At 39.6% G+C, this 24,644-nt stretch overlaps 1 long non-coding RNA gene across 1 annotated transcript; it reads right to left on the reverse strand.

Annotated features, from left to right (window-relative positions):
- Window positions 1–21,481: 21,481 nt before the first annotated feature.
- LOC138911235 (uncharacterized) lies at window positions 21,482–24,131 on the reverse strand. Its single transcript, XR_011416659.1, has 2 exons — window positions 23,274–24,131; window positions 21,482–22,580 (listed from the first exon to the last, which is right to left on the reverse strand). It is a non-coding gene; the product is annotated as an uncharacterized lncRNA (long non-coding RNA).
- Window positions 24,132–24,644: the final 513 nt, after the last annotated feature.

Raw genomic sequence — 24,644 nt, forward strand, 5'->3', positions numbered from 1 at the left:
CAGTTAAACAGCGAAGAGAAAAAAAAAACTTAAAAAACTATGTTTAAAATTTGCAAACCTATTTTACCAAGAAGGAGACTCTCTTACCTTCACTAACCTAGTGAAACATACAGTCAAGACAACGGACAAAATACCAATCTATACCAAACCATTCCGTTAAAGTATTAAAGAACGTGAGCAAATTCAAAAACAAACACAAAAACTGTTAGATCGAAATATGATTAAACGCAGCTACTCTCCATTGAGCGCTCCAACCATTTTGGTACCAAAACATATGGATGCGTCCAATGAAATTAAATGGATACTAGTAATGGACTACCGGAAATTAAACGAAAAAACAGTTAAGGACTAGTACCCGATACCAAACATAAACGACATCTTAGACAATAAAGGTAGGGCGAAGTATTTCACTGCCCTAGATTTACCTAAGGGATGCTATCAAATTGAGATGCATCCATAAGATATTGATAAAACAGCATTTTCTGCGGAAGGTGGTAACTTTGAATTTGTTCGAATGCCATTCGGGCTTACCAACGCCTCAGACACGATTCAAAGAATAATGGACAACGTATAAGCCGATTTGAATGGCAAATGTTTAATATATTTGGACGATATAATCATTTTTTCGGCATCCCTACAAGAACACGTTAGAAATTTAAAACCAGTATTTGATAAACTCAATAACGCAAATTTAAAACACCAACCAGCCAAATCAGAGTTCCTAAAGAAAGAGATAGAGTATAGCATATAGAATAGCCGATACCGATAACGAATACCGCATTAAACTATTCAACAGTAGAAAAAGAAATGCTGGCAATAATTTGGGCAACCAAATATTTCCGTCCTTATTTGTTTGGATAAAGATTCAAAATTGTCACAGACCATAGACCACTACTCATGTGGCTTTTGCATTTCAAAGAACCAAAAAAAAACAACAAGAAGAACAATATTAGAGCCCCCATAAAAACGCTAGTACTTAGAAAAATCCTAAAGCTTAACAAAACGTACGCAGTTTTTGCCCCCAACAATATTTTAAATTTCATAGGAGAATCTCTCGAAGAATACTTCTCACCCACAAAACCGTACAAAATTATCAGATGTACAAAAACAGACTCAAACAGGTTTATGGAAAAAACAGTGGCCCATCTATGATAACATAGGAAACAAATAAAAGACAAAATAGAAAAAAAATAAAAACCATAACTAAATAGGTTCTAGGTTCTAGTCGGGAGCTCCCGACTAGGGGATACCCTGAACCCTCTTCTTCCAACATTAAATGCATATATATTCTATTTTAGAAGATATATGTCAAGTTTGGTGACTCTAATTATTTACCAAAATTGCCCAAAAAGAGGATATGGCGTTCATACATACGGACAGACGGACATACAGACAGACGGACATGGCTACATCGACTCTGCTATTGATGCTGATCTAGAATATATATACTTTATGGGGTCGGAGATGTTTCCTTCTGCCTGTTACATACATTTGGATTTAGCACATATTCAATATACCCTTATACTCATTTTTAATGGATTCAGGGTATAAAAAAAAATATTTTCCGCGGGCTCGAAGGGCTCGAACCCGCGACAGACCGCACCACTTGCTATGCCCCTATTCAGCAGCCACACCAATAATTAAGTACTTTTTATAAAAAAAGGAACTAAAATAGCATTACAGAAAAATGTCGCAATTACCATGCTGTTAGAATGTGAAGCATGAATGTGTGCATGTACATGTATACAGAAATTCTTAAAGCTGCTGCCCCATTCAATTGCGCAGTTTCATATTACTTTGATTTTTTCTTAACCGATCTTTATGAAATTTTCAACAGTATATCTAATTGTACCATAGAATATTTGTATATTCTAAAAAGTCAATTGCATTTAAATTGTGGCTTAAATTGGTTGGCAATAAAACTTGATTTATAGCTGTGGGGTGGTAGCGGGTAGCGATAGATATAAAATGAAAGATACTTGACATATATATAATATTCTAGAAGCAACACATCATGTATGGTGACCCTAGCTCTTATTATTTACCCAATTTGCTCAAAAAACAGGATGTCGATATCGATTTTGTGCGATTGCTTGGAAACGGAGTAAGTTATCGATTATCGGAAACAAACTCGATCTGCGCAGGCACTAGGAACACCTACATCTAAAATTTCAAGTCTTTAGCTCTTATAGGTTCTGAGATCCTTGCGGACGGACGGACGGATTGACAGACGGACATGGCTAGATCGACTCGGCTATTGATGCTGATCAAAAATATATATACTTTATGCGGTCGGAGATGCTTCCTTCTGCCTGTTACATACATTTGGATTTTGTACAAATACAATATACCCTTATACCCATTTTTAATGGGTTCAGGGTATAAAAATAGAATAAATAAATTACCACCCAAATTTACTAAGCACCAAGTTCTCCTGGACAACGGTAAAACAATTTTAACTAAATAAATACAAAAAAAAAAAAAAAACAGAAAAATTAAAAAGAAAAATTTAAAAATAGCCGTACCAATGTTTTACAGATTATGTTATACTAGTGCTCAAATCTTAAAAGTTTAAACCTTAACGGAAAAATACACTCAAATAAATCTAGCCAACGCCAAAGTTATAATATCATACAAACATCTTATTCACAAAATAGACCTTAAAGATTTTATAGACATAGATGTAAACATATTCGAAAAAACCCTAAACGATCTTAACCGTGATGAATTTTTAGCCGATATCGTTACAGTAAAAACTAAATCGACCCAACTTAAAATAAAAATAAATACCTTACTGCCAAAAATAGATCAAAAAGGGATCTAATAGATGATTTTGGTAGCATGATAAAGGTTGTAACGGGTAACCGACCGAGGAGCGGAGTCGTGTGACGTACGACACGAAATGCAATGTAAATATGAAAAAATATAATTTAAGAAAAAATCGATACAAACTTCAGGTATGTGTACAAATACAATTATATTATTATTATTATATATTATATACGAGGAAGAGAAGACTCCGAGCAGAATACTCTATAATGCTTGTTATAGTCATCACAAAGAACCCTGAACGATTCTTGCGAAGCATAATTAGTTACGCAAAATTGAAGCGATAGGGATATAAAATTACGTGTTAGTCTAGTAGGGATAGATAAATTCAACTGGCTAGTCAAAACAGAAGATTCGATTTCACCAGTAATTAGCTTATAAATAAATATTACACCCAACATGGTTCTACGATTAATCAAAGAAGGAAGGATAATCATTAGAAGTCTGCTGGAGTATGACGGTAACTGCACGCGAGGATTCCAATTTAAACCACGAAAGAAAACCACAAGAATTGTTTCTGAAGGTATGGGTTGAGTGATGGAAAGCGGATTGTGGTAAACAGATACATGAGCCATATTCAAGAATAGGTCGTACCATAGATATATAAAGTGTTTTTGTCGTCTACGGTTCGTCAAACTCCTTCGACCATCACTTAATAAAACCCATAACTATCCTGGCCTTATTGATAACGGTCTTAACATGAGATTCGAATTTAATCTAACGATCAAGGATGGCACCTAGATCGTTAACTTCATTAGATGTACTGTTAACACGCTCGAGCGGTAAGTTATCAAGGATGTAAGACACCAATTGAGGAAGGCTTCTTTAGAAGGTCATTCATTTCATTTAGTGCAGTGTGAGTAAAAGGGGTTGGCTAAACACCAAGCTTGAAACGCATCAATGTCAACTTGTAAGAGATAACAAGATGTCATATATTTATATTCAAGTCATAATTTTACATGTTCATCATACATTAATACTCGAGAGTGAGGCAGTATCGAGGGAAGGTCATTAATGAAAGGAGTTAGGAGTAGCGGGCCTAATCCCTTTCTCATAGAGAAGGATAATATATGATTCCTGCCAAATGGTCGGAATAGTTGAAGTGTTTACGAACATTTCAAAAAGTTTTAAAACAGGTTTACATATTGCTGCAGCACGCAAGCGTGATAGTGTCAAGGTCGCTAAAAAGAAGAATAAGAACTTTTGGTAATAATGGGATTTAAGATGTAGTTTGACCTCTGTAACAGATATGATAAGGCTGATTTTTATTATAGCTAGTGGACGAGTAGATAGTTTAAAAATAGTTTGCGAACAGATCGGATATGTCTGGATCAGTGTTCGCGCTCTCATCTGCAAACTTAGCCGAAGAGGGCAATATATATGTCTTTCGCTTAAAATTGACAAAGTTAAAAATTTCTTAAGATAATGTGAACATTGACAACGCCGAAGGTAATCCTTATAACAGATAGAATTTTGAGTGGAAAAATTCGATCGGGCAACGGCATAACGGGAGATATCAGAATGATTTCATGATTTCTTACACTTTTTAAAATACTTCGACTTCACGTTTTTTAACCTCATAAGTTCATTTGAGAACCAGGGAGGCCTATCCGGCTTCGCTGGGTGATCAAGAGGAGCGCAGACATTAAAAATCGAGTACAAGTTATCATACAAAAGTTTAATGGCAACATCAATGTCTGCACGACTGTACAGTTGGGATCAGTTGATTTTCAGAATAAAATTACTTAGCTTATGAAAATCAGCCATTCAGAAACAACGCGTACGTTTAGCTAATTTCGATTCCATGATAGGGACTCGGGCTGGTTAATCATTTACCATATCCAAAGTTCGATGATAAGGATTGATTATTGGATTGATCCTGTGCACAACACTGTTGAAGGAATTCAACACGAAAATAACCTGCCGTAAGGACATTTCATGTAGACCATCAATAAATTCGTTTGACGAAGAAGGCAACAGCAAGCTTAAGTCGATGTCTGGAAGATTAAAGTCCCCAAGAACTACTAAAAGGTCCCTATCATAATGGGAAGAGAAAGATTTAATAGCATTAAGATGAGTTCGATTGGACAAGTTAGATAGAGGGGGTATATAAGGACATGAAATAAATATAGAGAAACTTCCAAATACAACTCTTACAGCCACCAACTCATTCTCTGAGATGGAAAGAGCAGACTTAACAGCTATAATTACTTCTCCGCCGATTCGGGAATATCGATCACACCAGTAAGTGGTGAACTTGGAGGTAAATGTCCGGCTTCAGCCAGGTCTCAGTGAACGCGATAATTTGAAATTTAAAAGCTAAATAGTCTAAATACAGCTTAGCAAGTTTAGATTTAAGACCTCTAACATTCTGGTAGGCAAGCTCGAAAGAGGAAATTAGTTTTTTGACGCAGCAACTAAAGTTGTTGCGCCATTAGAAATAGGTGTTAATAAAATCGGAGTCCGATTTTTCTATTTGGCCTTATATTCTCTTACTATTAGGTGCTCCGACCAAAACTCTTTACAACAAATATCAGTAAAGATTTCTGGTGGAACAATTTTTTTAAAGGACGCAGTATCCCTTTGATACAAAAGTTAAATTTCTCCACCATTTTACCTGGGAGCTTTAATTTTTGCCTGTATAAAGGCTCTTACATCATCTGATGAGAGATGAGGGAAAAGCGTAGAAACAAAATATTTCTCCTCGGTGGAACACCCACTAGAGCCTTAGGCACCACAGGTAGGACAGTGGGAACACTGTTACCTGTGGGACCTAAAGCAGCCGGTAGTCCGGACGAGAAGCCTTCTAGCGGCTTTTGTCAAATTAATTGTTGCTGTCGCCCTTTCGAAGCAGCAACGACAGCGGACGACACGGAAAAGTCGACTGGTTTTTCTCGTGCCGTTTTCGCAAATTTCGGTACAGAATCAGTGTCCACAGCAGACCTCACAGCAGCTGGAGTTACAAACGAGATGAGCTGCTGTGTAATCGGTGAAGTAGGCTGCTGAATTGCAGTCGGAGGCTGAATTGTGTTAGGCAACGTCAAATCACAAGGAGAGGGACTTTTTTGGGCCAGGAGACTCATCCAACAGTTTAAGGCTATTAAAATGGGTGTCCAGGGCTGTGAGCTGAGCGTAAAATTGACAAAAAACAAACAATCAGACCCCTAAAGCTATTCCTGGTCTGACGCATAAACGCCCGCATTTTACCATCAATATCCCTACACGAGTCACAGCTATAGTACAAACCATTTCGTTTGGCAATATCATTCCCTACTAGACCAGTATAACCCGCACATTTCGAATGCACGGCATTATCACAGAGCCAACAAGGTATGCGGGATTGCTATGCCGTAATTTGCATTTGGCAAGTTTTTTAAAGCAGACAATTTTATGGTCCATTATAATGGGTTTCTACTGTAATAACGCAGCCAAATGTAAAAAGACAGTAATTTAGAATATATTAATAGCGTATGGAGCACCAACAAGCGGAAGAAAGTAGAAAAAGATCAAAGCACAAGGTGAAAAAGGGTGAGCGAACGCGAGAGTTCGAGAGTAGTCTATTTATAGATTGATTGATAGCTCACGAAAACTTGCTCACCAGAGAGGCAATGTGCAGTTAAATATAAGCAACAAACAACAACTAGAAGCTATTAGCGCAACCACACAAACAAAAATCCACAATCACACAAGTTTAAAAGAATGAATATATAAATAATAAAAATGCACAGGCCACAAGCATGCACTCGTGATAAATGAAAAATAAGCCGCGAAGGCAAAGAGAATAATAGAAATATATAAAATATAAATAACTAGAGGGTATAGCCTGGCCCTGCCCATAGTACTTATGTTATAAAATCAATGTTCTCGAATAGCTTTGAAAATGATTTTGAAACTGAGCGGACAGTAAGAAACTAAAAACGTTTTTCGTCATTTTACCACTGTTTCGAGTGGAATTTCCCAAATCGCTGAAACATATATTATATTATATATTATATTCTTATATAGATCATTAAAAATAAGTTTCATGCAAATCGGACACAACTTAAAATTACTTTAAAATGCACTTTCCACCGAAGGAGCTTAGACTTTGAGAAAAATGTGAAACACATCTCAAATGATTTTTTATGTAGATCCAAATCTTTGACTCCCATTTCCACCAAGGGGGAATGGATTTTTCGAAAAGTGTGAAGCACTCTAATGAATTTTAGCAATGATCTTTGAAAATAAGTTTGAGGCCGATCCGAGGCTAACAAAAAAGTTTCATACCAACGTATTTCGCTAACTAACCCCTGTTGCGGAGAGAATTTTCCAAATGGCTGAAACACAAATTCATTAAGTCCTTATGTAGAGCTTTAAAAATAAGTTTAAAGCAAATCGGACACTACTTAAAACTTCGGCCAAATCTTTGAATCGCATTTCTACCGAAGGAGTTTAGATTTTGCGAAAAATGTAAAAAGACTCAAATGATTTTTCATATAGAGCTTTGAAAATGAATTTAAGCGCGAAACGCCACCCACCAAATCTTTAAGCCCTATTTCCATTAAGGAGGAATACATTTGTGGAAAAGTGTGAAACACCCCTCAAATGATTTTGAACAAAGAACTTTAAAATTTTAAGGTCAATCGGGTGGAATTTCCCGAAACCCCGTCTTAACGTGCACCTTAATCACATAAGGTAACTACAGTGAAAATTTCAGCTTCCTAGCTCTGACGGTTTGGGCTGTGCGTTGATCACCAATCAGTCAGTCAGGACAAACAGTTTTATATATAGAGACTAAAGCGCCGGCGTGTTATTAAATCAAAAACAAAACGGAGAGCACAATAAAAACATGTCTGTTCGCTTCAAGAGGAGAACGAAAAGTGATGGATGCAAAAGATTCAAAAAGTATCAAAGAATATCGATTTAAGGCAATAAAAAAATGAAAAAAAATTGTGAGCAATATAAACCAACAAACTGTATTTTGCGAAGAAATAACATTAAGCATATCAGCCAAGAGCAAGAAGTTATAAGAAATTTTATTAAAATAAAATATATAAGACCGTAAACGAGGAACACAACGAAATACACTTCACACACATTGCATATCCAGAATTAACGTAAATATCGACATTGTATACAAGATCATATTGCAGAAAGCATGTTGCTAACAAAATTGAAAGTCATTCCAAATTAATTTTAACAAGAGAAGAATTCGAAGTAAGAAATAAAATCAAAAGAACATTTATATAAATTACTAACATTAGAAGCGTATATACAGGAAACAATTGTTATGTTTAATATGAAGATACCGATATTTGACAAACATCAATACGAACTCTTACACATTTTTCCAATACCTGTGAATGAATCCAAAATGTTAATTCTAACCATGCTGGCCATAATAGATAACTCAATTACAAATGCCCCAAAGTCTATCTAACATATCTGTGAGGACTCCGAAGTATCTCAGAACCTATAAGAGCTAGATGTAGGTGCTCCTTGTGCCTGCGCAGATCGAGTTTGTTTCCGACAATCAATAACGTACCCGGTTTCCAAGTAATCGATAAAAATTGAGCGAATTCGTTACATAATAAGAGCTATAGTCACCAAACATGATATCTTGCTTCTAGAATCTCCCCGCTACAACCCCAACGAAAAGATATACTGTACAAAATTTCATAAAGGTCTGTTAATTCTAGCATTCTAACAGCATGGTAATTGCGACTTTTTTATGCGAAGCTATTTAAGAACCTTTTTTATCATAAGTACTTAATTAATGGTGTGGTTGCTGAGTAGAGGCGTAGCAAGTGGTGCGGTCTTTCGCGAGTTCGAGCCCTAACGGGGTAAGTATTTTTTTTTCTGGTGTGGCTGTTGATTAGTGTCGACCGCAAGTAATGCGGCCAGTTGCGAGTTCAAACCCTGCCAAGGTAACTTTTTTTTTTAATATATTTGATGTTGGAATAAGAGGGTTCAGGGTATTCCCTAGTTGGGAATTCCTAGAACCTCTTACTTGTTATATTTCAAACGGTCAACACCATAATAAATTCATAGTGCAGCAGACCTCGAACGATCAAAGGTTCAGTAATTGTTCCATACAAGAACTATACGACGATCCAGATTGGAAATACGAAGAAAGAAATCAGCTATAGATACAAACTTTTGATGATTTTAAAATTAACAACACCATTGAAGACTTAAACCTACACAAACTCCACCTGCAAGCTTTAATTAGCCGAAACGAAATTATTCAGATGAAAAGCACCGCGACAAACCACATCTTTATAGCTTACAGCCTGTTTGTGATAACTGCATTAATAAAAGGCGTAATATGGGTATTTAAACCAAGGAAAAAAACATCTCGGCCATAGGGCGGGAGGAGTTACCATCTCAGCCCCTCCCGAGATGGCACCTGCAAGCCTCCACGAGGCAAGCCAACATAAACAATTTTCATTGTGTGGCCAACTCTAAATATGACACCGTGTACTTGATCAAAAGTACCTACACAACATTGTAGCACTATGTTGCGACATCAACCGAAAGATGCAACATCAGCAGGATGTTAATGTTGCGACACATATATAAATGGGACACCATTGACGACCAGCTTAGCAGCTTGTAGACATTAAGATATACACATACTTCTATCAATTAGAAATATTCAGTTTGGTTGAACTTTAACACAAAGCGGTTGGAAGTTTTTTTATTTCGCATCATTAAATTCTTGACTTCATAATAAACTTGAACCGGAGGAACATTTTCAACATCAGAGGTCACATAACAAGGCACTAGGGAAAACTTCTTTAACACTAGACAAGGTTCTCCCCTGTTAACTCGGGCAGAGCACAAATGTAAAACTCATAAATTTGTTAAGAAACATTAACAAATAATAATAATAATAAATATTAAAGAGCAGAGAGTATCTGAAATATTCACTGCTACGAAGATTTCTGCAAAGTAATCACCTTAAAAACTCACAACAATCAAACTAAGCTGTGTTTTACTGCTAAATTTAAGAAGAAATGCTGCGATGGTGGCTTTTCAGCGGAGTAAAGAAGAATACACGGACCATGGTAGCAAGAATCGAGTCTGGTGTCTTGTTTCAAAGCAGGTCCTCAAGGAAGACACTGTTCCGATATGTTCCAATCACACTATATAGTAAATCGAAAGCGTGTTCAAATATGCATTATTGGATCAAGAAGCTAAGTGTACGCAAATGGAAAGAGACCTGCAAACGAGCTGGAATAAGATGGACATGCAACCCAGCTGTGTCTTAAATGGACAGGAGACATGGCCAAGAACGAGCCGGGGTCTATGTCTGTGGACTGAGATTATCATTGGCTTGAACAATATAAAAGTAACTGTACGCTTAAGAAGGAGAAGGTGAAAACAAAGACGTCATAGCAGCGCATTGCAGACAAGGATGGGCTGTATAGGGCCCCCTTGTTATGCGCTACAGCACCACGCCACAGCTATAAAATATCTTCAATTGTGTGAGGCTGGCCAAATGTATGCGAAATTTCGATGAGCAACCATACTTAAAAGTTTAAAGAGATTTAATTCAAAGTTTACAGAGATTCATCATTGCATACGACACGTCCGCTCAAAGCTAGTACAGGTGGGCGACCTGTCGAACGATTATCGCCCCATATCGCTCACATAAACTTCAATGGATTACTTTTGACCCAAAATACACCTATACTCCTCTCTCAAATGACTCATACACATGCATCTTAAAATCGTGCATAACCGGACACTGTTGCCCCGCCCCCGCCATTCAAGGACATACAGTATGTCAATAAAGTGTTTTTACTAACAAAAAAAAACTAATTTTTTGGGTTTAGTTGAAAATAAATGTACCTAAAAGTGAGAATTTTTTTTCAATTCTAATTTATTTCGATTCTATATTTTTCCTAGAACTTAATGGCAAAAAGAATTGTTAAATAACATTACCCAAACATTTTATAAAATTAAAAAACTAAAAACATTCAAATTTTATGCTGTCAATAAAGTGTTTTTACACGAAACTTTATTACTAAATAACAATGTTAAAAAAACAGGAATATTTTTTTTTAATACTTTGTGTGGCTGCCATTAGCGTCACATACAGCCTGCAATCGCCGTTTCATTGAAACAATAAGGTTTTGTATGTATGTTTCTGGAATCTTCTGCCATTCTTCCAGTACAGCAGCTTTTAAATCAGTTTTTGATTTTGGACTCCGCTTTGCGACTTTTTTTTTCAAATATGACCACACATTTTCTATTGGATTCATATCTGGACTTTGTGGTGGAGTGTCTAACACCTTTCCACAGTTGTACAACAGCCAAACTCTTACCATATGAGCTTTATGCTTCGGGTCATTGTCCTGGTAAAATTTAAAAATTGGCTTATTGTCCTCATAGAATCCAAATTTCTGTGCACTACTGACGAGATGTGTCTGTAAAATGCTCAGATATTGTCTAGCATCCATGGTATTCTCAATGAAGGTCAAATCTCCTACACCCTTGCTCGAAATACACCCCCACACCATCACTGATAGTTTTCCGAATTTAACGGTTGGAATAATATTGCGGTTTTCCAACGCTGTTAGTGGCTTTCTCCAGACTCTGGATGGCCCATCGTTGTAGAATAGCATCATCTTGCTTTCGTCACAGAATATGACGTTACTCCAAAAATCGTTCGAACTATTTACATGGACTTGAGCGAACGATAGCCGCTTCAAAATATTCGCCGCCGATAGTAGAGGTTTTTTCCTGGCAACTCGTGATGTGTAGTCATTGGAATTCAGTAATTTTCGGACAGTTTCATGTAACACATCAACACCACTTTCTTCCTTGAACTCCTGAGCAATATCCCTAAGCGAAATTTGTGGATTTTTCTCAATTTTTCTCAGAATTTTTCGCTTATCTCTGTCAGAAATTTTGCAGGGTCGACCACATACTGGCTTTGCCTCTAGCCTATCTTCCTTATTGGCTCTGTTTAATATGTTGTATATCGTTGCTTTTGATAAATTAAACATATCAGCCAGTTCCGAGACTTGACGTCCCATCTGATGGTTATAATACACCAGCTGAGCGACTTCAAAAGTTGTTCTTTTTCCTGGCATTTTATTTTTCATAAAATTAAAGCAAAACGTTATAAATTGCAATAGAAAATGACAAGAAAAGTCGAAGACACAAGAGAAGCCAAAACGCATGGGCCCAAATCTAACGGGATCACCCAAAAGAGAACGGCAAAACAATTTACCGTAGCTGTAAAAACACTTTATTGACAGCATAAAATGTGAATGTTTTTAGTTTTTTAATTTTATAAAATGTTTGGGTAATGTTATTTAACAATTCTTTTTGCCATTAAGTTCTAGGAGAAATATAGAATCGAAATAAATTATAATTGAAAAAAAATTCTCACTTTTAGGTACATTTATTTTCAACTAAACCCAAAAAATTAGTTTTTTTTTGTTAGTAAAAACACTTTATTGACATACTGTACGTGAATTACTGGGTAGATAATGTTACGTGGTGAAGTGAATATAACTGTTGTCACTAAGTAAGCACTTTTTGTAAGCAGTGTTCACTGGTTGCACAAGTTAAATTGTTGTACGTAGAAAAGTATCACGCAGCGGTACAAATTGCCATTTCGTTTTGTGAAAACAGATGAACAGAAATAAAAGTAAGATTAGAAGCGCGTGTGGAGCACAAATGTAAATCTGATAAATTTGTAAAGTGGTAACAATAGTAAAATAAGAATGATTTAAGCGTAGTACAACGTACGGTACCGTGCTGTACCTTTCCATTCACGTCCGCCAGCACGAGTCGCGGTTGTGTAGACAAGCGACATAGATTAAAAAAACCCAACTACCCTATTAATGAACTGCGACTAGCGAACTTTGTTTCTTTAAGCAAGTGAAAGCTATAAATTATAAATGATTCACATCCTTTCTAAGGTAATGAAAATGGCAAATGTAGCTACAATCAAAAAATGTTTCAATTAATTTAGAAGTCTTTTCCTTTTTAATTTCTTTTAATTTGTAATCGTTTTCCTAACCATAGAATATATATATATATATATACCACTAACCATAGAATATATAGACTGGACATCCCGTGGAAGATGCTGGGACTACGCGTTTTATATGCGTATGGTGCAAAGTCGCCTTCGTTTTAGTTCGGGTTCGAAACACGCCCGCATGATCAGACAAGAGAGAAGAATACATATGATTTGTGCGATAGAAAGGCATTTTATCTCGCTCCCACTACAGGAAACTGATTTGGCTTACTGTCAGTGCTCTTTCATTATGTTCAGATACCTTTAAAATGTTTATGTGTATGTGTCTGCACAGGCACAAATGCGCAGAAATTCCATTTTTCATTAATTTTGGAGGCATTTCTTTCCTTTCATAGGGTCGAGTAATATGAAATATTAAAAGAGTTTGCATTTTAGCTCTTATAGTTGGTAAGGGTTCCTAGGCGTTGGCATGTGTGACTCGCTATTAACGCAAACTTGTATATTTTGCATATGAATTTGTGTGCCTGTCGGTTGGCTGCCCTTTGACTGATGCCAATTTGACATTTAAAGTTTTTGGAATTTATGATTTATTTATTATTGATTTATGATTTATGATTAAGCCGCGCCCAGCGAAGCTAGGAGCCCACAAAGGTGCAGGCACACCCAAGCGGCCGAGGGACACCATGACAGTACAGCGCGGAACTCCCTCAAAATGGGCTAAGCACCAGGGCCAGAACCCAGCGAAGCAGGCAGTGGTCACACAGCCAAAGCCAGCTGCTGCCAAACCAAAGACGGCTGGTCGGCAAGGCAACTCCTAGGGCTGGACAGCAGTAAATTGACGAAAACGAGCGCATAGGCGTACCAGAGCCGACGCCATTACGGTCCACCGAGTGGGTGACTGTACATATGCCGACATGCGCAGTCTCGTGAAGACAACCCGGCCGAGGCCGAAGCACTCCGCAACCGAGCTTCATGAAGCTGTGGGAAAGGCTTGGCAGACCGGGCTATAGAGAGAACGCTTACTAAGGCGTCTCAGGATGAGATAAATCGCCTGGATGAGTTGGCGAAGAAAAAAGGAGTGCTCGACGCAGTAAAGTTGGCCAGTCAGTTGAAGCGATCAAGTCGCTGCGACCAGCATTTGGAGGCTAGCAAAGTGCCACAATAACTCTCCAAGCCTCAAAAGCCAGGGTGCTAGCCGCGATGGCCAACGCAAGGATTGGATAGGTGGTCTGCAAAAAAAGCAATTAACCAGCTAAAACGATGCTTTAACTCGGCCACATGGCTGCAAACTGCACCAGTAGTGAGGACATAAAAGATGCATGCTTCAGATGGGAAAATACAAGTCTCGAAGCAAAGAATTGCTCCAAACCACCTAAATGCAGCCTTTGCGCACGAATTGTCAATGGACCACGCTACAGGTAGCTTTTAGTGTCCGGCGTACTCTAACTAAACCTTAACCACTGCATAGCTGCTCAGGCCCTTCTAGAGCAGACTGTCAGCGAAACGGGCATCGATTTTGCCATTATGAGAGAACCTCACCACCAAGAGACCAACTGCCCCAGAATATGGACCGAGGATCCTGGTGGAAAAGCTGCGCTCTGGATATGCATCAACATCGCTGACGAGTACAAAGTCCTTTACACAGCTTGTACGCTGACAATACGGCAGCCTGTGGATATACAACTAATACCTGGTGCCTAGCATGCAGCTTTGTGAATTCACAGCTGCACTAGACGCACTAGTAATCGAGGCAAGGGGCGGAAGGTCATTATTGCTGGTGACTTCAACGCCTGGGCAGTGGAATGGGGCAGCCAACCAACTAACGTGCCCTGTTGGAAAGCTTCGCAGCCCTGGAAATAGCCTTGCTAATTTCCGGCTCGCAAAACACCTTTATGCAGGGCAGTATCGGATCAGTAATAGATCTCACCTTGGCAAGCTCGTCACTCTTTGGTGCAGCTAAATGGGAACTAAGCGACGTATACACCGCAAGCGATCACCCTGCAATAATATGTGCGATCGGCGAGATAACTACGGCCAGAAATATAAACATAAGTCGGAACGCTTACCGACTGGATACTTTCGACCCCGAGGCCTTTTCGAACGCTGTCCAATCGCTTGCCGCAGCCGGCAACGCAGAGAGTAGAGCCTTCCAAATGGCGCCTGTGACAAGAGCATGCAAACCCGAAAAACGTTTCGGCGCCACCGTGTACCCACGTCTAGTGGAACGAAAATATTGCCGAAGCACGGCAGAACTGCATCCAAGCCAAAAGGAGAAACCAGGGAGCCCGAGGTAGACCAAACTATGCCTTAGAGCAACTAAGGTACCAAAGGGCCAGAAAACGGCTAAAGATGGCCATACGTGATAGCAAGAGAGAATGCTTTCTGGAGCTATACAAGTTGTCCAAATATGATACATGGGGCAAGGCATGTAAAACTGTTGTAAAAACGGCTCTACTCAAGCAACCGCAGCCGTGAGCTGAAGTTTATTGTGGAAACGCTATTCCCAAACAGACCCGAAATGCATACGCAAACACGGCCATCGACCCAAGGAACAGCCACCACAGCGCAAATCGACGAAGTCTCCGTCGACAAGGTGCTGACGATTGCCAGAAGGCTAATGTTTAGTAAAGCGACGGGTCCGGATGGAATCCCCAACCGTGCGCTGAAACTAGCAATGTCCTTGCACCCTGAGCAGATTGTACAGCTTTTTAACAGGTGTCTAACCGACAGAACATTCCCCACGATATGGAGGCTTCAAAAGTTAGTCCTACTACCGAAGCCCGGTACGCCGCCAGACGGCCCATTGTCATACAGACTGATTTGCCTGGACACTTTGGGTTAAGCACTGGAGAAATCAATTTGTCTTCATCAGTTTTCACCAATCTAGATGGAAGAACGGCACAAAAAAATGTATGCCTCAATGTCACGCTGGATGTTAAAAAAAGATGGGACAAAATATTGGATGCCCTGTCAACGTTCCGCGTCCTAAAGTACCTTCAGCAGACGATAAGCTGTTACTTTAGAGGAAGAATGCTGCAATACGACACCGCAGATGACCCTTCCGACTGGAATTCCCGATCGATACAAGTATCATCGGTTTTGCGGACGACGTGGCCTTTGTAGTCGTCGGCAAGCAATCGAAGGACGTCGAGAAATTGTGCAACCACAGCATTGACCGTGTAAACCAATAGCTGGCAGCTGCTGGACTTAAGCTGGCGGCTCATAAAACAAAAGCGGTGTTAGTCAGCTGCCGAAAAAGGTGGAAACAGTGCACATACGAGTCGGTAGAGCGGTAATTGAATCAGCGAGGGCGAAAGTGTAAACACAAGGATGTCGTTCAGAGAGCACTTGGAATTCAGCCGGGTCGTAAAATCTATCGATAGATAGGCGGTAGACGATAGCCTAAGCGCTCTACGGGTTAGCTGTGCCTTCCGAACAGTATCAGACGAAGCGGCTTTGGTCATCGCAGGAATGGTTCCGCTTGATGAACTGGTAACCGAAGCGTTAGTCTGCTATCGAGTTATTATAAGAAACAGAAGAGAAACCTCGGTTCACACTACAGCAAGAATGCAAAGCATAGCACGATGGTTTCTTGGGTAATTAAAGCAACTCGTGACCTCCGGCAGTGGCCAGTTATCCCGTAACCTGTCTAGCTAACACGAGAAGGCGACCATGACTGAGACCAGTAGTGTCTTAGGACGCGAACTCTGGACAACTCTACACGACCAATGAACTGAAGGCTGACAGTATTCTAGCATCCCAGTAAGCGAAGTGAAATCTAGCCGAAATTACTGCTACTACATTAAAACATGACAATTCACCCAGAACACTCGACCCCATGAAGGCGGCTGTCAACCATCGCATGGCCTCCCTACTTCTAAAGACAACCATGAGATCAAACGTAACTGTACAACGACCAAGTGAAATATGATCACCTACTCATGCTTCAAGCATCATAAATACAGAATCAGCGATCCCACTCTGAACGCCTTGCTATGTATATGCATATGTGCTCACAAAAAACTCTCTCTCTTAGCGCTGTTAACATTATATATACGATATACATAATGCAGCTGTTCCGCTGCTGGCGTTACCAGAGTGCAGCTCGCGGCTTTAGCAAACTTAACGTTAAGAGAAGAAATAAGAACTCAAACAAATAAATGCCAACTACTGAAGCAGACGAGTTATTTATTCAATGCACTTGGCTGGCTGGACAACGATGGAACTTACAACATAATACACGGCGACCGTGACCGAGTGAACTAAATAAGCGAAACCAACAAAAAATCATCGAAATAAATGACAAAGGAGCCAATACATGGAAAAATGGAAATAATTACTAAGTAGTGTGCGTGTGTTTACCCACAGGTAAACGTGGGTGTGTAAAATCACAAATAAATAAGAGAATAGCACACTTAAGGTGGCTATTATTGGAAGTACACCGCCACCAGCGTGGTCAACAGCTCAGAAAATACAAGCAGAACTTGATTTTTAAAATCCCAAATTAAAACCACAGTACCCAACACCGCATCTCACTCAACTCATATTAAAATCATAAAAGAACAAATCCATACCTCCATCTCCAAAGAAGCTACCAACTCTGAGGAAAAATTGCCCGAATGACTACGAGGGACCAGCAGATTCACTGTTCTGTGAATATACGTGCAAGCATTGCGCACCACCGGAGATCACCGAAAACTATGAAAAGTGCGAGAGGCAGACCGCAGCATGTGCCAACGAAGGAGCATCAGCGTGCCACATCCGACGACGCCCAGCTGATGCACTATCGACGGTCGACAAAGACTGCATAAAATTATTGCCTAATTAATAACAATATGAAAATTTAAAACAAGATTTGAAATTTATGTATGTAAAACCGAAATTATAAATTGAGCGGAACCAAATCTGCCCAATTAACAGTATAGCCCGCAAAGCTATACGAATATTATAGGTAGGAACATATATGTAGTCGATTAATGATAACAAAATAAGTAAGTCAGCCAAAGTATCTGCTAACGATAATCAAAAATCTCCATATGAACGTTTTGTAATTAACAATAATTTAATTTCGACCAATATGGGTCTAATCGTTCCACTGCGAATGTCATTAAAGTAGATGTGGAATATTCGGGACTTTAGCGTAATAAGCACGCTGTTAATCGTAATAGTAATACTAATGTAAGGTAATAATGATTGCCTTAAAAAGAAGCATTTGCGTAAAGCCAACGACTTGAATAAAATGTCAAACAAAAAAAAAAACAATGTTTAAGAATAAATTAATGATTGATAGAGATGAGAAAAAAATTAATTTTAAAATTGTAACAATTGGCACGCAGTATGCATAATGCATTATGGAATGTCAAAATATTTTGGCCACAAGTAATGAAATTAAAGACAATTTCGATAAGTCATATAAATATCTATCTCAGAATAGAATTGTTCAGACGGTAACTGTCAATAAGCATGCAAAAATATTAGAACAGCGTTTAACCAGAGCCGTACGTTAATTCACGATCAAAACGACAAGTTAAATCAGACCCAGTGGTCAAATGTTTTAAACCTTTTGATTAGCCTAAGATCAAATTCGATAACATTTAAGGGGAAGCATAATTTGGATATATCTATACCAACAATCCTAAATACCCCTTTGTCAATCGAAACTGGTGAAGAACCGGAACCGATAGAATCGGCAAGCAACTCTGAAACAGAAATAAAAGAAAATGATCTACACTATCGAACAATCCCAGCGGTATTCAAACTTTGGTAAAACAAAACAAAGGCAGATACCTCAGCCGCCACAAGGGCGTACATAAAAGAAATATCGAGTACAGTAACGGAATTCGATGGACAGAAAATCCATCTGCAATGATTCATTATGGCAGTTAAACTGGTCGACCTAGCAAAGGGAGCAGTACAAGTAATCAAATCAAAAGTTATAGGAACACCGTACAAAATAAAACCTCTATGAAGGCAATTATTACCAAGCTGCAGACTGTAATTGTGGTCGAAACATCTCAAAATTAAAAAGCCAAAATGGCAACGATACAGCAAAAAGGGAAAACGGCCACGCAATATACTAATGAAATCGAAAATACTCTAAGTACTAGAGAGGCAATTGATTCTATGATCAAAAAAGCCGAGCATGAGAGCATAAAAATCATACTAGAAGCAGGAACATGCTCCACAATGGATGCAGCTATAAGCGCAGATATTCCTACAAGTACGAGAATGACCGATGATGTAATTACAGTATCGTTTTCCAAGTAATAACTATCGGTAATAACTATCGAGGTAATTATCGTGGTAGAAGAAATTCTCGTTATGATAACAATTATAACCACAATGGGAATAACAACAACCAAAACTACAACAATAGCTATAGAGGACGTGGCAGCAATAACAGAAATAATTCTAACAATTCTAACAGAAACAGTAGGAATAACATATGTATATGCATATGTGCTCACAACAAACTCTCTCTCTTAGCGCTGTTAACATTATATATACGATATACATAGTGCAGCCGCTACGCTGCTGGCGTTACCAGCAGCGCAACTACGCGGCTTTAGCATAGTTAACGTTGGCTGGCTGGACAACGATGGAACTTACAACATAATACAGGAGAGCTGTGATGCTTTTGCAAAGAGCAGCAGAATGGAGAGATCATCACTAGGTGTAATAACAGCCGTCCCCACAGAGACGAACTCTGAGCGGAATCCAACGACTGCAACTCGGACAAGAGAACTCGATCGGATGCTAAAGTCATCTCGGCAAAAGGCTTGCAAATGACGGGCAGTGGACCTAACCCCGCTTAGCATCTCGCTGACTACGTGGATGGAGAGCGATGAATTCACATACAGCGCCCATCACCCTGCTACTGGTGAAACGCAGAGATCAGCGATCTAAAGAAAGCTTGCTATGTGCGAGAAGGCGCTCCCAACGAGCCCTTAAACGGAGCATTATACAGAGCAAATCCGCCTGCTTAACCCACGAGGTATGGCATACAACGTCGTAAGAAAAAATATCCGGAGCCAAGGAACAGACCGCGTCACCTGTCCGACTGCACTCGCCACTTTAGTCGAGATACTGTTCCCTAGACATTCACAACTAGGGACGGTCAACTGATTACGTAGCATGGAGCTAGTGCAGCAGGTATCGGCGGTCGAAGTCGTGAGGGCAAGCAAAAAATTGGCGACAGAAACGCCCCAGAAAGGGGACAAGCCAATATAGGAACCCCGGGATACAGTCCAATCTGCCTACTGGACACGACGGGAAAAGCGCTGGAGAGGATCGTGTCCAACCGCCTTTCTGAGTGTCGTTGAAAGAAAGAGGCGCTGTCAATATATCAGTACGGATTTCGGAAAGGAACGTCTACGGTCGACGCAATTCAGGCGGTGGTTAATATTTATACTAAAGCAATAGAGGGAACCCAATTGAGGTGGGGAGACAAGGAGTGTTGCGCGGTGGTTACGTTGGACATTCGTAATGCTTTCAATTAGCAAGCTGGTCTCGCATACTGGAAGCCTTAGACCGAATAGGGATACCATCCTCCCTTTTCCGTATAATATCCAACTACTTGTCCGATCGGGTATTGAGTTATGATACGGATGACGGCGCTAAGAGTTTTATGGTCCCAGCAGAAGTCCTATAGGGGTCGGTCTTGGGACCACTCCTGTGGAACATAATGTACGACGAGGTGCTCAGAGTGCAATTGCCCCAGGGATGGAGAATCATAGGATTTGCAGGCGATCAGGCGGTAGTAGTGGTGGGCAAAGAACTAAAAGAAGTAGAAGCGGCAGCGAATGCACCCATAAGGAACGTGGCCAGTTGGATGAGTGGCGCCAGACTGGAACTGGCAGGCCAGATTTCATGTAGACAGCGTTAGTATTGAGTCGAAGGCTTCCATCAAGTATCTGGGGGTCATGTTAGATAACATGCTTAACTTTCGACCCTACGTTGATTATGTTAGCCAGAAAGCTGTAAAAATGCAGCCAGTCCTTTCTAGGATGCCACCTAACGTAGGCGGGGGGCATGCCAGTGAATATACTTGCGAGGGAAATGTCGCAAATATACGCAGGCAGGATAGCGATGGATGTTGCTGTCTCAAGGACGTTATCCAGAGATCGGAGAGAGCAGCACCAATGGCGACCTGGCAGAAAAAAAGAAATGCGGCCAATAAAGGACGATGGACCCACCAGCCTATTCCAAACCTAGAGCAATGGACCAACAGACGGAAAGGAGAAATGAACTTCCACCTTAAATAGTTTTTTACTGGACACGGCACTCCAGAGTGCCCGAATGGCCCAAATCTGGACGAAGACCCTTAACACATGTTGTACCACTGTCCGTGGTACAGAAACACAGTAGGATTCGTGCGTCCACCTAAGGGGCTGCTGATGATCATGCTGGAAGGAAACAATAATTGGAGAGATGTGAGCCAGCTTATTATAGGCATCCAAAGGGATCTAAGACGAAACGAAAAAGAGCGGCGATGAACAGAGATAGCCTAAAATAGGCAACCCGATCCCGCGAAGTAATACCTTGCGGTGATCCCGCGGGGAATATGGTGTGTAAACAGAGTTTAGTAAGTAGGTGTTGACGGAGTCTGCAAATCGTGCATATGGCCATATGGCCCAGGCCATCACTATCTTACGAAGATGTCACTCACTGCCGTAAGCAAAAAAAAAAAAAAAAAAAAAAAAAACGAACACACACACACACGCACGCACACTGGTTGTCCAGTCTATATGTGCTATGCTTAATGCTTTTACATTCTCCTAATTAAAAATTGTTTTTATTTAGGAAGTTTTAGTGTCCGATATCTTGAGATTTGCACTTTTGTTGCCGAGAAAAATAAAAACTGACAGCACTGCATGATTTTATCTTCGCAGACGAGCAGATTACAAAGTGTGTGCTTGTAGCTAGGTTGGGTAAAGACAAACTGAAACTACCTTACCGTTGATCTCCACTTTGCGGACTCTGTGGCTGTAGCGCTGAATGACTTTTTGAAGGCCCGTATGTGGAAAAATATTTTTTGACTGACATGTCGAATAACCTGAGTTACACGTATATTTCGCATTTAATCAAGAAAAGCGCTTATAAAAGTTGAAGGGCACGTATCTGCGTTATAAACAACTTAAGTTGGTAAATGAGGTGGTGTGCCCGAGTGTCCCGAGTGGCACATCAAGGCTGGTTCAAAACATCGGTGCCACCTCTCTAGATGTTCGTTTAATTGTAGATGGTAGCCAGTGGTATGGATGTGTTCACTACCGACATGATGAGTTAGTTCCTTAAATATAGAGTATTTGAATTGAGTACCTTGAGTCCCGGCATTATAGTTTTAGGTGCTCAAGAACGCGAGATATTTGGCAGTGATATTTGTAAGCATAACTGCTTCTGGGTAGCGTCTAAAACGATCAATCATTGTTAGCCAATATATAAAGTTTTGATGCGGTGGCATAACCACCAATTCGAGGCGGACTTCATCACATTTTGTCTAGGACCAGATGGTTATGTTTGTTAATATTCGCGCGTTGGTATGAAAAACAGTTCCTGCACCAGCTAATAAAGCCATTGTAGTTTTTTTTTTTTCATTGCAAAGTTGCTCTGCCACTGGGTTGTGAAAAATTTTGTACGAAGGAGAACACTTGCAGTGGCAGAGCTTTCCGTACATACGGACGCACGCATCCCGTGGAAACATCGCAAAATAGACTACCATTGTCATCGTAGCGAACTTTCTGAAGTACACCCGCAACAGTGTTGTATGTTCCTGTAACATGAATGATGTGAGTAGAAAATTGTAAAAGTAGATTTAACTGGCGAAGTTGACGTAAGGCTTAATTAGGTCTTTGCTTCAAAGCATAGATCAAAAGGTTTTTGTCAGTTTTTAAAGCATATATCTGAGGGTTTTGATCGGTTTTGATAATAAACGTTCTTACTTCAAGCCATTGCTTAAAATTTAATGGCTTCAAATACTAACAGTAACTCTCGATCGTATATCCTGTAACATTTTCTGCGTTGCTTAGCATCTTAGATAAAAAACAAGTGGCTGCTAGCTGTTATTCACTTGTTAGTACGGCCAATAGCAAAATCAGACGCATCACTGTCGTTTTTTTTTTTTAATTTCCTAGCAGCTCAGAGCACTCCTGAGTATGCGACTAATATGGCAGCCATTTGCGATAGTAGTTAATGATCCCAAGAAACCAACTTAGTTGGCTGATGGTATCATGACGAGCGCAGTCGAAGATGGCATGAATTCTTCTAGTAGGTGGTTTGATTCTGGGGTCGCGGACAAATCAGGTGAAATATTGAACTCTATATGAATAATACTTTACCTATATATATATATTACATTGATAAATTGTACAGAAAAGTTTAATATTAAACTTTTTTATCACAAATCGCACCTTGTGCAATAGCACATGTAGATTGATTTTACTTTTGTTTTCGTAAAGTCACTTACCAAACAACATATAGACTGGTCAATCAGTGGACGGCGATGGGGCCTATCTTTTTCTGTGTGTCTGGTCCAAAGTCGCATTCGTTTTTGTTCGGGTTCGAGACACGCTCGCGCCTTAGACAACAAGAGAGTCAGAAATACATATGAGTTGTGCGATAGAACGGCATCACTGCTTTTTTGTATTGCCTCGCACTACAGGGAACTGCTTTGGCTTACTCTAAGTGCTCTTTCAATTTGTGTAATTACCGTTGTACTATCTATGTATGTATTTGTACACACAAGCAAAAATGCCCACAAATGCAATTTTTCTCAAAAGTTGGTTGCTTTCTTTCCTTTTGAAGGTACGAGTAATATGAAAAATTGAAAGGGTATGCCACGTCGTTGCGAAATTCCTGCCTTTTAGCTCGTTATCGTTGGTAAGGGTACCAAAGCTATTTTGGACTCGCTATTCGCGCATACTTGCATATTTTGTATTTGAATAGAACAATATATGCGCTTGTGTACCTGTTGGTTGCAGCTTTTGTGATTTCTGTATTTCGGGCGCGAAGCAAAATTCATTATTGGCACGCGTGTTGATTAAATAAATTGAATGAAAATTATGGATATTATAAAGAAATAATCTATACTTTGTATTTGATATATTTGAAGATTTTAATTGTTGAACTAATTTCCGCTGTTCATAAAATCATCTAGGTGATCAGTAATTTTACCTGCACTAAAAGTTGACCCTTTCGGCCAAATGGTAATGGGGTCAACATTCATTGCTCTATTCACACCCGAAATCGTAAATAAGAAGGAAGCACTTCAGACGCGTGCCAATAATGAATTTTCTTTTGCGCCCATGATCTGCCCATTCACACACATTTGTTTTTATGTGTGTATTAATATATATATATATATATATATATATATATATATATATATATCTTATCAAAATTGCAAGGGACAGGCAGGCCGGCAACGAACAGGCCCACAAGCGCATAAAATGTTGTATGTAGTCATATACAAAATATGCAAGTATGCGTTAGTAGCGAGTCCAAAATATTTTAAATGCACACATGGCAACGCTTACCAACGATAACGAGCTAAAATGCAAGAATTTCGCAGTGACGTGGAAAACCCTTTCATTATTTCATATTACTTGTCCCTTCAAATGGGAAGAAAACCACAGACTTTCGAGAAAAATTGAATTTGTGGGCATTTTTGCTTATGCGGACAAATACACACATAGATAGTACAGCGGTAATTACACAAATTAAAAGAGCACTGAGAGTAAGCCAAAGCAGTTTCTTGTAGTGCGAGGGAATAAATAAAAGCAGCGATGCCGTTTCATGAAACCCGAACAAACACGAAGGCGACTTTGGACCAGCCGCA

This window comes from Drosophila virilis, chromosome 4 (assembly GCF_030788295.1).
Source record: "Drosophila virilis strain 15010-1051.87 chromosome 4, Dvir_AGI_RSII-ME, whole genome shotgun sequence".
NCBI lineage: Eukaryota > Metazoa > Arthropoda > Insecta > Diptera > Drosophilidae > Drosophila > Drosophila virilis.